General features: G+C 38.6%; 1 long non-coding RNA gene across 1 annotated transcript in view; it reads right to left on the bottom strand.

Moving 5' to 3' along the window:
- Positions 1-787: 787 nt before the first annotated feature.
- Positions 788-6581, bottom strand: part of LOC114697814 — a 47667-nt gene continuing 41873 nt past the window's right edge. The window contains exon 3 of the long non-coding RNA XR_003735246.2: positions 788-879. This is a non-coding gene — a long non-coding RNA (uncharacterized LOC114697814). The remainder of the gene's footprint in view (positions 880-6581) is intronic.

Below are 6581 nucleotides of genomic sequence, written 5' to 3'. Positions count from 1 at the left end.
ACCTGGGAACATCACTTAGTACAGCTGGCAAAAGGCAAAGGAAAAGCTATTTAAGTGGCAAACAGTAGAAGGTCACACACTTGTAATTACACACACATATGCTGGAAACCACCAGGGTGTCAAGGAGGAACATAAAGTTCAGTCAAGCTAACACAACAAGGAATTCATACACAGGCACATCTTCAGTGTGGATTATCAAGACAGGGTGGTTACCAGTTGCTGGTTTTTATTTGGTCTGTCCTCACTAGCAGAGAAATAGAATGCAAAAACTAGTTTTTTTTTTTCCTTGATGTTACATTATCTGCAACACACAAGGATCATAGTATATTTAAACTGTATATTATTAACTTAATCTGTCATAGAGAGATAGTCTTCATTCACTTAGTTATTTACATAATAATTACACACATACACATACACAGAGGGAGGGAGGGAGAGGAAGAGGGAGAGGGAGAGGGAGAAAGAGAGAGAGAGAGAGAGAGAGAGAGAGAGAGAGAGAGAGACTTTTTCAAGTGGGAAGACATGTTCCTCCCTAGAAAAGAATTGCATTCTAAAATGAGACAAGGCAGGATAAGGAACAGAGACCAGCTGAATAACCAAGAAAACAGACTGCAAATTCACTCATCTGGGGTATTAAAAAATGGTATATTAGTAGCCATATCAAGATCATGAGAAACTTTATGCATGGTCTCATATGCCTATTTGATTGCAAAATTCAGCATCTAATTATTTGTTTCATAAAAATATACTGTACAAAACAATTATTCCAAGTTGGTGGACATACATGTTTCAGCTTGCTTGAAGCAAGACTACAATGCTCTCCTGGGATCCATACTTGCATTTATAGTTCATCTTATACAGAAAATCTTATTTTTGCTCCTGTGGGGGAAAAAGAAACGGAAAGATTACTAAGCCACTAGAAATTGCTTCGGATGGATGCCCAGCCCTTTTTGAGCTTGACACAAGTATGCCTGTGACAGGATGAATTCTGAGGACAGTCATCCCCTGAATGCTTGTACTTGGTGCTGTGGATCATTTACTGCATCTGCAGAGGAAGATCTGGGACCAGTCTCCACTGAGAATATAGCTATTGTTACCGCACTACTTGGATACATTCAAGCTCCATTGGCAGTCTAGAAATATCCCAAGTGATAGGCTCATTGCATATTTATTTCTGGATTAAATGCATTATTAACTTAAGATCTTCTGATAAAGACCATTTAGTGAAAAACTTCAAGTTCTGTGCATCCTTAGACTTGCAATCTGTTAGGGATAAAAAGGATGGTTAGAGAATAAAAGCAAAGCCACACTAGACAAAAAATAAATCCAGTACACTATCATCTCCCTAGTATACAAAATGATATCTCCATAGTAATACAAACACTTAAGAATAAATATCAGTGCATTTTGCATCTAGTTAAAAATCTCCTTTGAACATACACAGAGGTGCTACTTCACAAAATGGTTCAAAATTTCAAAATGACATTTCCTCCCTTGTTTTTTTTTTATATATGAATCACAACCAACAGCCAAGTCAAACTTCTAAATAATTGTCTAATCTATATTTATTTTTCTTCAAGACATTCACAGAAGTTCAAGTGTTCAGAGTCAGCACACTGGTGGACAATAATAGACTACCACCAACTCACCACTGATCACTAGCTATGAAAAAGTAATCTACCATTTAGGACAGAGATGACATCAACAGCACTTCTACCTCATTCAATAGAGGCTGGAATTCTTTCTGCAAACAAGCCCCTATTCATTTTTATTCAAAGAAAAACAAAGCAAGATATTTAAGTATTTGGATATTTTGTAAATGAGATAACTCCTGCTTCTGAAAACTAGAGCAATCACCTCAGTGCTTGTATCTTAAAATGCTAGTGATGTTGGAAGCCTGAGCATAATTGATGGGATACTTGTATTGTAAGGGGAAGTCAAATTCTGGAACCGAATGATATAAGTGAAGTTAGTATTCATATTTTTCTGTCCAGTACTTGAAGAACCATACTATATTTCCCTGATCATTTTTACATTCCTAATAATTAAATTTAAATTCACATATATATAGTTTAAGGGGAAAAGACATATTTATTTGCAGTTACATTTCTTATCCCCAAGAAAAATATAATACCCATAATAGGTGACTCATATACTGACTGAGCAAGTATATCTAAGTGTGTTGTATTCCTTTGAGTCATGGGATAAAGTGTGGCATTTGAATAAATGCAAATTTCCCCCCACTGACTTCTATATCTTTTCAGTTCTTCGCTGTGTCACTGAAAATTGGGAAATTTGGAAGAATGCTGGAGGAAATGTAAAATAACATCAATGTTTTTCTAAGCTTTAATGTCTAGAAGGCCTGGGAATTCTTTGAATTATGGTTGAGAAAAAGATATCCAATTCAAATATATGATTAGCAAATAAAGATTTGGTTTAGAAAAGCTGGCAAGGGTTAGGTGTATATCTTAGTGTTAAAGACCTTGCCTACCAAACACCAATTAAAAATACTTTGATATAATGATACATGCTCAGCTCTGGCTGAATATGTGTTCCACTTGTTTCCTCTGGGACGTGAGCCAAGTTTTATTTTCACTTTTGTTTTCTTTCTCGTGCCTGCATTTTCCTGCTGACATTATTCTCAGGAAGACATCTGCACAGGAACTCGTGATGCCCAATAGCATCTCCAAATGCACATGCCATTCCAGCTTGCGTTTCCAGAGGAAAAGAAAGTATGCATCCTGATAGATCACTCCAGTAGTAGCTCCAGTGGGACACAAGATCATGTAAATCTAACTTAACTGCACATTCCTGATGCAAGCCTTCCTAAGCCTGGCTGTCCCCATAATCAGGGATAAAGATGAAAAGTAGAAGTAAGGGTAGCCCTGTTCATGAACTAGGTTGACAGTGAACAGCGTCCAACACTCATAGCCTGCGAGCACCCTCCTCTCAAGTCACAGCGCATATCCTTATCTCTCACATCCCTCGGTGTTCCGGTGTTCCATGGGGATTTGCTTTCTCCCCCCTCAAACTAGTCAGAATGCATTCATCCCTGAAAGCATGTATCCATGTCACTCCCTTTCTAGACTAGTTTTCCTTCTTCCTTTTGCTTCTAGACTACTTTACACTCTTCTGGTAACCCCAAGTTTTCCAAGGTTAGGAAAGATTCATTGTTCTCTGCTAGAAAATACATATGCTTCTTCTCCAAACCTGTTATTAAGAAAATCACCTTTGTTTGAAAAAGTTTGAGTTTCTCTCATGTTACCTACATGAGAAACTTCCAGACTGTAATCTCTAGTGTTGTTCTAGGGTGCAGCATACTGCATCTGGTTCAAACTAGGCACTAAAAATGATTATACTCACTAATGATTCATGCAAGATTAATGGGTTAGCTAAATAAGTAATAATCAACGCTCCAAGTGGGAGGACAACCTTGCAGTTAAGAGCCAGATAGTAAATATTTTAGACTATTGAAAAAAACGCAGAGGTTTTTGTGGCATACTCTTAGTTTCGGTTTATATTTGGTTGGTTAGCTTGCTGTGTTTTTGTCTGTGAGATTGTCAGTCTGGCTTTCTTTTTATGGTTGTTTAGATCACAAGCTCTGTTTATTCTGTGAGTCGCAGTTGCTGACCTCTGCAGTGATCTCATAGTAGATGCCATGATTTCTGTGCTTATACACAGTATAAAAAGATGTCCACTCCACCTCATTTGCCTTATGCTGTGCTGTAGAATCTAGGGACCTAACTTAAGCATTTCTATTCTCAGCCCTGGTTCTGTAACCATGTTATTGTGTTCCTTTCTCAAATCTGTTTGGTACTAACTTTTTCCTCTCTGTAAAATGCCTGTACATTTCTCCTCATCTCCTGCTGTCTGTGCCACACTGTGCCTTTTCCATTTTTCAGCCAACTGCACCTGCTGCCCTGGCTTCTTATTACAGCTTCGAATTTGTATGCTGCATCATCACCCCTTCTGTTTCTGCGGTGTATGGTACAATATTTCAATAGAATAAGAAATTTATTTAAAACAAACTGAGTAAAACAGACATCCGTAGATTCTGACACCAGGGAAATAGCATGCCATCTGCCCTCCGTAAGAAGCTCCTTGCCGGAGGGGCACAACAGAAAAGCCCAGGTAAGCTCTTATGAATGTGGAAATTGTGCTGCAAACTACAAATCGTAGCTGTCACTCCGGACCTGCTGTCCCTTTGCTGCCCTCGCTTTTGGAGTTCATCCGTAAGCTTTTTCCTTCCTCACTGTACACACTCTGACATCTCTTCCCTGGATTACAACACCCACTCCTCTCCTGCATGGGAAACAAAACACCTGGCCCATTGTATCCTTGTGCTGTTAGGTCTTTTAGTGTACAGTGCAGGATTGTTTTAAAGAGAAAAGGGTGTATTTCAAGCACTGCTGTTTGATAAGTGGACAATAAAGAAAACCCCAAATATTTGCACACTAAGCACCTCAATTCCCATCCTTGTGAAGCACACCTTACAAAAACCAGTCAGGATGCAGATTGAAAAGCTTCCAAGAAAGAAAATGATAAGAGGTGTCTATCATGACTAGTTAAAAAAAAAATCAAACTACAGCAAAACATTAATTTCACCAAATTTAATACTGTCAATTAAAATTACAATATGTATGTGTCATTTGGCAAACATGGCAATTAATTATATAAAGGTAAATATTAGCTAATGCAATACAGCTAATACAGAAATCTAAATTTGATGGGTTTTCATAAATGCATGCTCTTTTATTTTTTATTTAATTCATTTTTTTTTTTTTTTTTGGTTTTTCGAGACAGGGTTTCTCTGTGTAGCTTTGCGCCTTTCCTGGAGCTCACTTGGTAGCCCAGGCTGGCCTCGAACTCACAGAGAACCGCCTGGCTCTGCCTCCCGAGTGCTGGGATTAAAGGCGTGCGCCACCACCGCCCGGCTAATTCATTTTTATTAAGAAATTTTTATTAAGCCCACATGCCAACCACAGATCCCCCCTATTCCTCCTCTGTCTCCTCACCAGCCTTTGCTGCAAGCCTACCCCCCCCCAGCCCCTCCTCCGAAAAGATATGGCCTCCCATAGGGAATCAGGAAAGCCTGGCACATTTACCTGAGGCAGGTCCAAGCCCCTCCTCCTGCATCAAGGCTGTACAAGATGTCCTACCATAGACAATGGGTTCCAAAGAGCCAGATCATGCATCAGGGAAAGATCCCACTCTCACTGTCAGGGGCCCCTTAAACAGACCAAGCTACACAACTGCCTTACCCATGCAGAGGGCCCAGGCCAGTCCCAAGCAGGCTCCACAGCTGTTGGTCCAAACTGGCTTACTTGGGCTGTGTCTGTAAGTTTCCCCATCATGGTCTCAATGCCTCTTGCTCATAGATTTCCGCTTCCCTCTCTTCAACTTTACTTCCAGAACTCTACCTGGTGCTTGCATGATCTTTTAATAAAACTCTTAAAAAGTCAAGAAATAGATCCACTTGAAGAATTTTACTTATGTGTACTTCATCTATATTCTCATCTACTTTTAAAGTAAATATTATTATTATTTATATGGAATTAGGGGTTTTTTTTAGCCTTGAATTTCATATGAATAAAATCATGCACTAAACTATCCCTTTGATTCTGGATCCTGCCACCACATTCTGACATCTCATCCCTTTACATTGTGAAAGATTCTTCTATGGGTAATAATACCTGTTTGATCATTCATGTCTGCATTGGTTGAGTTTATATTCTCTTGGTTTGTGTATTGTTTTCACAGTTTAGATTTATTGATGTGCATGTGTGTCTGCCATGCCTGTGTGTCTGTACATGCAAAGGCCAGAATGTGGTTTTGGATTTCTTGGAGCTGGAGGTAAAGGAGGTTGTGAGGACCCAATAGCAGGTACTCTGCAAGACTAATACTTGCCCTTAATACAGGGCTGTCTCTCCAGCCCCATGTCTGTATTTTTAATAATGTCATTATTAACATGCATATACACATTTTTTAACTTCTCTTAGTTAAATTCTTAGGTGTATGCTTGCTTTTGTAAAAGGTAAAGGTAAGCTTGCATTAATAAGTTGTCCATACTGTTGTAAATAATTTCTTACCCATACTGGCCTAATGAAGCCTGACTAAACTCATTGAGTCATTGAAGAAAATAAATAAACAAAATAATGAATGAATATAAAGAGGGAGAGTCTGAGAAGATGAATGGTATCATGGAGGGAGAGAGAGGAAGGCAAGAGAGGGGGATGGGGGAAATTAACAAAATGTGTTGTATGCATTTATGGTGTCATAATGAAATACCTTCTAATATATGAACAATAAATGCCAATGTAAATGAGGACAGGCTTACATTTAGCTTTGCAAAATGATTTAACACTTTTAAAAGTACTCTTGGAACCTCACATTTTGCTTACCAACTTATTTGAGATTCAATAACCCCAGTCCTCCAAAAATTTTTGGTGCTTCTTAAAGTTTCAATGTTGCTCTTTTATTGGTGTGTGATAACTTCATTATCTGATATCTAATTAATTCTTGCACACATTCAATTGCTTGTTGGCCTTTCATCTCATTTTTGCAGACATGCTTCTTCACTA

Source organism: Peromyscus leucopus, chromosome 11 (genome assembly GCF_004664715.2).
Source record: "Peromyscus leucopus breed LL Stock chromosome 11, UCI_PerLeu_2.1, whole genome shotgun sequence".
Lineage (NCBI taxonomy): Eukaryota > Metazoa > Chordata > Mammalia > Rodentia > Cricetidae > Peromyscus > Peromyscus leucopus.
This window is presented reverse-complemented; position numbering and strand designations above follow the sequence as displayed.